Genomic DNA, 6,474 nt, shown 5'->3' on the forward strand with positions numbered 1-6,474 from the left:
AGGTCTGTATGCTGCGTGAAGTTTCCAGGAGATGCCCAATGCTTGAGCTGTTCCTTGTACTTAGCCACAAAGGCAAGGTCATTGTTAAAGCCTACCTGAAGTGGAAGTCCAAACCTTGAAATGACTTCTCTGAGCAATGCCCTTGTTATTTTTCTGGCCTTTTCAGTCCTGGTAGGATAGGCTTCTACCTATCCTGTCTTCTGGTGTTCTTGGCAGTGGATTACTGCTATTTGTTCTGGCTTCCAGACTACTTTTAGCAACTGGAGAGTTTCTCCTGGATATTTGAGGTCCTTGCCCCAAGCTACCAGGAGCCCTCTTTCTTATGTATAGCCCCATGGACTTGCAGAGCAAGAAAGGAAAAGCAGGAATTAGTTCATTTTTTCCCCCTTCACTGTGCTCTAGGGCCTGAGTCAGTCAGAGCTATCATTTCTGCCCACTGAGCAGAAGTGCCTTGGGGGAGAGGCCATGCATCTACAGTTTCTGTTCAGAACATACCCTGCTTGCCTTTCCTCTCCTTCACTGGGGACAGTGTTGTGGGACCTACTGCTGTCTTGCTCCTCTTGAGACATACAGCACAAAATGTTTTGCTAGGTCAGAAAGACCTAGAATTGGGGCAGCTTGGAATTCTTTTTTAAGAGTCTGAAAAACACAGTCCTGTTCCAGCCTCCATGCTATGGGTTCTTTTTCTCCTCCTTTTGTGACTTCATAGAGGGGCTTGGCCAGTACTGCAAACTTGGGGATCCATAAACGGCAGAATTCTGCCGCACCTAGGAACTCTTAACCTCCTCTCTCCCTGCTGGAGAATAAATCCCAAGTATTTTACTTTCCTTTGGCAGATCTGGGCCTTCTTCTTCTTCTTTGAGACTTTGTATCCATTCTTCTCTAGATGGCATGGAAGCTTGTCTGTTCCTCGAGCAGGTCCTTGGAGAGTCTCATGACTTAGCAACAGGTCATCTACATACTGAAGGAGGACACACCCAATGTCCTGTGCAGGAAACTATTGGAGGTCAAGAGCAAGGGCCTCTCCAAAGATGGTAGGGGAGTTCTTGAACCCCTGTGGGAGCTTAGTCCAGGTGTACTGTCCCATTGCCCCTGTAGCTGGGTCCTCTCAGTGGAAGGCAAACTGCTCCCGACCTCCAGGAGCCAGTCTTGTGCTAAAAAAGGCATCTTTCAAGTCCAAGCAAGTGAACCAAGAGACTCGGGCAGAGAGGTTAGGAGCTGGGTACTGTCAGATGCAAGGTCATTGCTGCCTCATTTACTACTCTCAAGTCCCGTACTGGCTGATAATCATTAGTTTCCAGTTTTCTGACGGGAGCAAGGAGTATTCTAGGGTGAATGGCACAGGACAATAATGCCATGCTCCTTGAGTCTCTGTACATGTACCTGGATTCCTTTCAAGGCTTCCCTAGGAATTGGGTGTTGTCTTTGGCTAACAGGCAGTGCTCCAGGCTTTAACTCCATCCATACTGGCATTTGATTTATTACCAGCCTGGGGGGGGGGGGTATCTTCTGCCTATACCCCCGGCCATTTCTGGGTTAGCCTCTGACTGGGTGGCTTCCCAGGCTCAGTAGCACAAATTCTCCATTTCTCCTCTCTGAGATGGTTATAGTTAAAACAAGCTTAGGCTTTGGCACCTGCAAGTCTAGCTGGCCATTGTCAGCAAAAGAGATAGTAGCCCTCAGTTTACAGTTTACAGGCAGATCATGCCTCAGAAGGGGCAGTGACAGTCAGGCATGTACAAAACTGATGCATAACCTCATGACCTCCTATAGGACATTTACGAGGTAGACAGAATGCCTGTTCTACCTGTTTTCCTGTGGCTCCTACTATGTCTACTCTACAGGTGGAGAGTGGTGCTATTGGCCTGGCCGAGTCTCCACTGAGTGTTCAGCCCCTGTATCAATGAGGAAGCCCATCTGTTGGCCTCCTTCTATCATACAGACTTATCAGGGGCCCCTGAGGTCGGTCACCCTCAGTTCAAGAGGGATTGCCCAGCTGTGTTGCACAGTGTGGCTTTCCCTTTGGAGGCGGCTGGCAAGCACGCCTCCCCCTTGTCCCGCCTAGGACAGTTATTTTTCCAGTGACCAGTTTCCTGGCAGATGGCACCCAGATCACGACACAAGGGGCCCTGCCCAACTGTCTGCTCTTTCCCTTGCATATCTTCTTTTCGTTTTCAAATGGGGGAGGCTTTCCTTTGCTCTTGTACTGAAGGGCAGCCGCTATAAGCTGTCTTTTTATTCATACGGCACTCATCTTCCTGCCTGTTTGCAACCTTTTTGTTGACATAAATCTTGTTGGCTTCCTCACTGTGTTTCTTACTTCTCTCAAAGGCATCTGTACTCCTGGCCCTGTCTTTGAGTGCAGCCTCCCAGCTAGGGGAGGGGAGCCTAGACTTGTTCCAGCCGGGCCGTGAGAGGGGCCTCCCGCCCAGGAGACTTCTTCTGGGGCTTGATAGACCTGGCAATGATGGGCCTGAGTCAGTAGCAGTCTCTTGGGTGGACAGGAAGCCAGGTGTGGGAGGGTAAAGCCTTTCCAGTATGCATGGTGGGGAGCCAAAGTTTCTGTTTCTTCTGGCTCTCTACGGTTTAAAATTTCTGGCACCGGCCTGAGGCCATGGCTCTCCAGGATTGATAGAATGCTTCCCTGCCATGCTATCAATATTTGACCTCTAAGCCAAGGGGGAGGGTGCAATACCAGTGTAAGCCAGGTGTTTATGTAGGAAAACTGGTCAGGGTGGCCTGGATTTCTAGTGACTACCTGCTACACCTTCCGCACAACAGACTTGTCTAAGCTTCCTTCTGCTGGCCATTCTATACTAAAAGCAGGCCATTATAGTCCAGACAAGGTCCTCAATTTTCCTGGGGACATAGTAACTCTGTAATCCCCTGAGAACCCTTTCTTAATGTTCCTGATCATCCTGGCCAGGGGAGTAGATTTTCCCTGTGAACCTTCCATACCTCCCATGACAAACACCAGTCATGCCACAAGGAGGAATTCAGGAAGGGTGGGGGAAACTTGGAGGGGATGCCACTTGCTTCAGTCCATCACTGACTGTTCCCCTTGCAGAGATCTCGGGTCGTTTTGGCTTATAGAAGGCTGATATGAACTGTCAGCATGCAGTTCTGCCTCTTAGCCATACAAGGGGTCTTATAAAACTGTGGTCAGGGACCCAACACTCTCTTCAGCCCTGTGGGAAGGAGTCTGAACTCCTCCCCACTGTCCATTATGTTCACTCTGAACTCACTCACTTTCACACAACCTCTCATACACCCATGGAGGGTGATGAGTCACCACTCCTAACCCACGGGGACTACTCCCCACACCTGTGAAGAGTACACAGTCGCTGCTCTTAACCTATAGACTCTCCGGAGGTTGATCAGGTGATTAGTGACTCTCTGGGGGTGAGCAGGCCTCCCTTCTGCCCAGTGGGGCAGGACCCCAGCTAGCTTTTCTTGTTGTTTTCCTTACCATGGCTCTGACACACCCTGTCTCCTTGTTCCTTCATTCCTTCGTTGTCTGGTCCTTGCTGGAACTGGCGAAATGAATCTCCCCCCCCCCCCCCATCTTACAGAGACATCTACACAGGGAAATTCCCTGTGTATGCTCAGCAAGTGTGTTGGCAGGGTGGCTGGATGCCGCAAACCAGTGCAGCTCCTAATAACAGTGTGGAATTAAGGAAACACATTTATCAAAACAAAAACTATGGGACCAGGAGGACTCTTCAAAATGCCTGGCAGTATCTGAGTACCCCATAGCCCCAGTTCCCTTTATTATATAGCCATATGCAAATCAAGGGCCTTGATACAAAGTTGCACATCCAAGGCTAAGACAGGAACTCTCTCAAGGCATAAACAGGATACATTAGTGAAACCTACCAACATCTGAAAACAAACAAAGAGCCAGAGGAAGGGCATGTAAATTGCTTCCAGCAACCCAAGGAAGCAAGTGGAATGGGTGCAAATACTCAGCATAATAGCCAAATATGGAGATAGAGGGGGGAGAATTTAGCCTTTTACTAAGCCTCGAATCTACAATGGCTTTTTGCCATTTATAGTCCACAACAGCTGGAGGCTCCCCAATGGGGTTCCTGAAGTCAGCCAGTCTAGGTGTCTTTCCTCCTTGCTTGCCAGTCAATGCACCAAATTTGCAGCAGGAATCAAGAGGGACAGAGACACCCAGACAAGCTGATGAAGGAAGTAGGATTCTAACAACTGGTGGAGCAGCATGATCCCCAAAGAGGCAATAAACCATGAGCTCCCCAAAGTTAGATTTCTTACATCTTATATACCTTTTACAGAATACATGTGTTCATGCAAAGGGTTGTAAAGCCAGTAGCCACGGCCACCATCACAGCTGCCTGGCCCATGCAGGTTCGCATTTGATTCCGACAGATGGTAATGAAACAGTGGAGCCAAGAACTGGTGGGCCATTACCTTTAATCCTAGCTTGCACCCAGCAGGCAAGTGAAATACACACTGGGATTCAAAACCCACTCGTTCAGCGCTCACAAAGCTACTGACTTATCTGAGTTTCCTAGAATCAAAGGTGTCTACCTCACCAGCCTTATTCACCTCTGTTCCCCATCTCCTTCTCTCTGCACAAACTGGCTTCTCCTTCAGCACTCTGCCATCTTGGCTGCCTCTCCTCTCCTCCACATGGCCTTTTTCTGCTCTCCTCTCTGCTCTCCTCCTAGAACATAATCCCTCTTCCCCTGGAACAACATGATCTCTCTTCCTTTTAAAACCTTTTGGCACGAAAGCCCTTTCCCAACACATATAAACATAATCATGCCCATCTCAAGCAAGAAAGGCAACTAATATTATCACTTGGGTGACGGGCTTTCACATGGGCAGTGCCATCTTTAACAAAGTGAGCATAATATATTTTATCTGCCCAACAGGGCTTGTGATCCCTTTGTCTAGAGGTAGATGTCACTCTTATGACTTCAGGAGGGGTGGGTAAGTTTTGATGGGGCAAGGGGTTTCCGGACCACTGGTCTCAGCTATGTACAAGTCCTGTTCTTGCTTTGTTTTACAACAAGCTCCAGGCAACCTTTCAGAGAACTGTAGTTAATCTATAACTAGCTGACTCAGTTACCTCTCCAGGTTCTTTTCCCTTGCATTCTTTTCTTTTCTTCCTTCTCAGGGCAGGAGAGGGGCCTGCCCCTCCTTCCTCAATATAAAAGTTGTAATTCTCCTAAAAATGACAATGAGACTTTTCATTAGAAAACCATTGTAACGTTGTAATCTCATACTTTAGATTTTACAGTGAAGTCATTCTGAAACCAGAAAAGTCAATGTTCATGCTGCCTGTTTCTACCCAGCCAAATACTTAGGGATAAGAATTGAATTTTTTTTCAGAGTTCAGCTTTTTATTGAACATTACAAAAGAAGTTTAGTCAAAAAGACCAAAGCCCATGTCGTCATCAGATTCCTCAGATTCTTCTTACTTTGCTTCCACTTTCTTTTCCTCAACTGGGGCAGCAGTAGTGGAGGGGGCGGAACCTCCTCCTGGTGCAGCTCTAGCTGCTGGGGCAGGTCCACCAGCTCCTGCATTGCAGATGAGGCTCCCAATGTTGACATTGGCCAGAGCCTTTGCAAACAAGCCTTGCCAGAAAGGTTCAACATTTACACCGGCTGCTTTAATGAGGGCATTGATCTTGTCCTCCATCACCGTCACATCATTGTCATGCAGGATGAGGGCCGAGTAGATGCAGGCTAACTCCGAGACAGAGGCCATGGTGTGGGCGAGTGCTGGGCAAGCGCTGCCGGATCGGTGCTAGTCGCCAGATGAAGTGAGGACCTCACCCCAACGCGGCCTTAGCTTCCTCAGAAGAACTGAGCACCTTAGCGGCAGCTGAGGAAAGGGCAGAATTGAATTTTTATAGGTGCTTTGTTAAGATGGCCAGCAATCCAAGAAAATGGCAGGTTATGTACCCTAAAACACCATTTTAACAGCTCATCTCAAGCTGAACTTTTTCTAAGGGGAAGAAAAGGGTAAGTAAGGGGTTTGGAACCAGAGGGAAAAAAGTTAATTAGATAAAAGTTGCATTCCAGAGATTTTTCTGGCATGGCCAGTAATTCTTTTTCTGCATCATGGTCAGTGGGCATCTTATCCCTGGAGCACAAAGGCTTTGATACAATCATGATTGCTTGCAGACTTCTGAGGCATAAGAGTAGATTGTGCATGCCCTCCTGGAGTCACAGAAGCCTAGTTGTGTATTTCAGCTCCTGGAACAAAGCTTTTTACATTTGTTAATCATTTCAGCCTATTAACTATAAGTAGAAGCTACTAAAGCTAAAAATTTTAACTATTGAGTTTCCCCTTTCAGTTCATATATATATATATTCAACATATATATATATATGTATTTTAATATAATGATAAAATCTCTCCTTTTAGATGGATATTTACATTTTAGTTGAGTAAAGAAGGAAACATATTCCTAATGAACATATCCTTTTCACCCAACA

General features: G+C 47.2%; 1 pseudogene; it reads right to left on the reverse strand.

Moving 5' to 3' along the window:
• Positions 1–5,368: 5,368 nt before the first annotated feature.
• Positions 5,369–5,843, reverse strand: LOC136335339 (large ribosomal subunit protein P1 pseudogene; annotated as a pseudogene).
• Positions 5,844–6,474: the final 631 nt, after the last annotated feature.

The sequence above is a fragment of the Saccopteryx bilineata genome, chromosome 4 (genome assembly GCF_036850765.1).
Source record: "Saccopteryx bilineata isolate mSacBil1 chromosome 4, mSacBil1_pri_phased_curated, whole genome shotgun sequence".
In the NCBI taxonomy this organism is placed as follows: Eukaryota; Metazoa; Chordata; class Mammalia; order Chiroptera; family Emballonuridae; genus Saccopteryx; species Saccopteryx bilineata.